Raw genomic sequence first — 3,607 nt, 5'->3', positions numbered from 1 at the left:
TGACTCGATGATCGAACAAAACTTTCATTACTCTCGACCTAGCTCGGTTGAGTCTATGACTAACCTTGCTCAATATGACCTGATCTCATATGATCCCTTTGTATCTAAAATATTGATTTGGATCTTTTGCTTTCTTCCATTTGGAACTACTCGAGATTTGACTTGAGGATACATTTCCAATTTCTCCTTTAAAGAATCTAGTTGGAAATGGTGGAGTCACCCACTTCTTGAGTGACATGATCATCATTTGAACTATTCTGCTTGATAGATTTAGGAATTCACTACTGTCTCATCTACTTCTTGATGTTATCATCTTTATCTTTCTTCTCATCTTCAATTCTTCCTATATTCATGCAATTTTTAGCTATATGACCAAGTTTAGTGCATGTATAATATCTTACTGTTGAGTCCCTCTATCTCAAGTGATGCCTTGTACAGTCTATGCCAATGTGTCCATATTCTCCACAATAGTGACATCTACACCAAGTGTTGTAATCCCAACCAAATATTGCTTTGACAATTTGTTCAGCTAGATTGAATGATTTGGATCTGCATTCAGATGCCTTGTGACCTTATTTCTTGCATTTGTGACATTTGCCTTCAAATTTTGGTTTCTCCTTGCATTCATTAGCTTTATGACATGTTGACTGCAATTGTAGTGTTTTCCATTGAATTTTGCCTTTCCATTGCTCCAACATTTGTTTGATGTATGACCTAACTTACCACAGTGATTGCAAGTAGGTCTTTGATTCCTTTGGGCACCTTGTTTGGAAGATTCACCTTCTTCTTTGTATCCAAGTCCTGCTTTACCTTTTTGCCTATAGAGATTTTGCTCACTTTGTTGATTCAATTGATCCATGTCTGCTTGAGATTTCATCATCCCTTCATTGAGTTGCTTTTCAGAAATTAGATAAGCTTTCAATCTTTCATTGATTTGTCTTTTAGTGATTAAATCATTCCTTAAGCTTTCATTTTCAGATCTCAGATTCATGATTTCCTCATTTGCATTAGAGAGCTGATTTATAAGACTTTCTTGTTGAAAGGATTGATTTTGATTTTCATTGTTTCTTGTTTCTAAGTCTTCGCTTGCCTTATTCCTTTGTTCCAAGATTTCACACATTCTTATTGACTGAATTTCTTATTCTCTTTTCAATTTTCTTACCTTTTCTTGTAGAGAGCCATTCTTTTCTAGGAGTTCTTTGATTGCCTCATTTGCTTCATTTAAACTGCTTGAAGGGAAAAAGTTTTTAATCTTTTCTTCAACATACTGGTGGTCATTCATATGTTTTACAAGTTCCTTCCTTCTTTTTAGGGATTGGGAAAGATGTTATTTTTCTTCCTTGAATTGAGTTATGACCATCTCCAGATCTAGCTTTTGATTATCAATAGCTTTATCAAGTCTGAATATCTCCATTGCCCTTGATCTTTGCTCAAGTTGTCAAACTTTATCCTAAGAACCACAAAGCTTTGATACCAGTTGTTGGAAATAATCAAGACTAGCTAGGTTAATGAGAGGGAAGGGGTGAATCAATAACCTCAAAAACTTTAAATCAATTCAACACTGAACAATATAAATCATTCACTATTCATTCATCTAATCTACTGCATGCATGAGAAAAGATCTAAACATTTATAAAAGATGAACATAGTATTTTGGTGACCCAAAAACCTTCCAAATAGAAAGTAAAATTGGGTTGGGGTTGATACCCACAAAACTTCACTACTGCAGTATAAAGTTGGCCTATTAGGGCTTACATTGACCACTTCTGATGATCTGCCCTATTAAGAGTAAATTTGGACTGCTAGATCCACCTTGTTAGAGGTTTTACAAACATACAATGAAGTATGCACTCTGTTAGGAGATTTATATAAAGACTGTTAAGTCTACCTTGTTAAAGGATTTGGAAAAATGATTCACCTGTCAAGATGAAATAGTAGATTCGACTTACAACTTGATTGTCAATTATATCCTTGAAGTACAGATCACCTCTTGCGATTGATATATCTTTACTACTCCTTGTAGACCTTGTTGAATATTCTGTTGATTCGTATTCACTCTTCTCAAAACATTACATGTCCATTCCTTGATATTCTCATCCATACATTTCAAATGATATAATATATTACATTTATACCTTCCAATATTTACAATTACAAGGTCGGCTAAAACACAAGTAAACAAAATATTACTGAGTCGACAAAACAGTAGAAAACTTAGGCTCTTCAAGCTGACTTGGTGAACTTCTAATACTTGATGTCCACTGCATTACTCGACATCGTCATGCACTCGATAGAAGTAGAAGCTCAATCCATACTAGTCACACAATGTAGCTTGGAACTCGGTAACCATTGGAGACTCGGTAGATATAGTGTTACTCGGTAGATACTGGATCCTTCATTTACCTTGTTGTCACTTGGTAAACACTACACATCCATCACTCAGTAGACACTAACTTCACATCACACAAACTGATAACTCGGTAGACACTGTGAAGCTCAGTGACCACTATCTGCTCGATGAACACTGTAAGCTTGATAAACACTACTGGACTGCATACTCACTCAGTAGCTTCAGGAATGCTTGATGTGAACTACTTAAGTGATGAACTTATTTGGCAACCACTAAATGCTCGGTATAAACTGTAGACTGAGTGATGAGCTTGGTAACCATTCAAAATTGAATAAGTGTTGTCACTATTGACAAATACAACATAATGCCAACAGAAGATATCATTTCACTATGATATCCCTAGAATGGCATATCAATATGAATTCGTCAACACACATATGCAAATTGACATATTTAACATATGGAATTTTCTTCAACTCACTATGAGGTTAAATTTACCAACCCCCCCTTTTATAAAATGAATTAAAGAAACTATAATACAAGAATAACCACCACTTTAAGTGTGGTTTATGATAGTTTTAAATTATGGTGTCCTAGCAAGATCTGGTCCGAAGAACCATAATTGATTTTCATGGTGTCCAACAAAATTCGGCCCGAAGAACAAGGATAACCTTAACTTCAAACATTTCTATTTGAAGACAGATCAACTATAATAAATTCATCACTTTAAATAGGACCAGAACACAAGAAAGGTTGTCACCTTTCACAAGAAAGGTTGTCACCTTTCACAAGAAAAGTTGTCACTTTTCACAAGAAAAGTTGTCACTTTTCACAACACAAGCTGGCAAGCACAATTTTATATTCATGAATATATTAGTTAATAAATGTATTTACAAAAATATCATACCAATTTTATCTTTGAGATACACAATTTTCAACTTCGCAAGAGGCTTGGTAAAAATATCAACATTTTGCTCATTTGTACTGATATAACTTAATTTGATAACATCTCTACCAACCATATCTCTTATATAGTGATAAGGAGTCTCAATATGCTTCACATGCTCCCATGGAGGCAACTACATACTCAGCTTTAGTAGAACTCAAGGCAACAACTGGTGGTTTTCTACTAAACCAAGATATTACAGCTTGACCCAAGACTGAAGCAACAATGAATAGGAGTGGATTACTTAGAACTTCTTCTCACATAGAGGATATCATCCATGAAGGATTGCATCTCAGAATTTCTCCCTCTGA

This window comes from Cupressus sempervirens, chromosome 11 (assembly GCF_028749045.1).
Source record: "Cupressus sempervirens isolate cs-2001-9-10 chromosome 11, ASM2874904v1, whole genome shotgun sequence".
Lineage (NCBI taxonomy): Eukaryota > Viridiplantae > Streptophyta > Pinopsida > Cupressales > Cupressaceae > Cupressus > Cupressus sempervirens.
Note: the sequence above shows the minus strand (reverse complement) of the source record.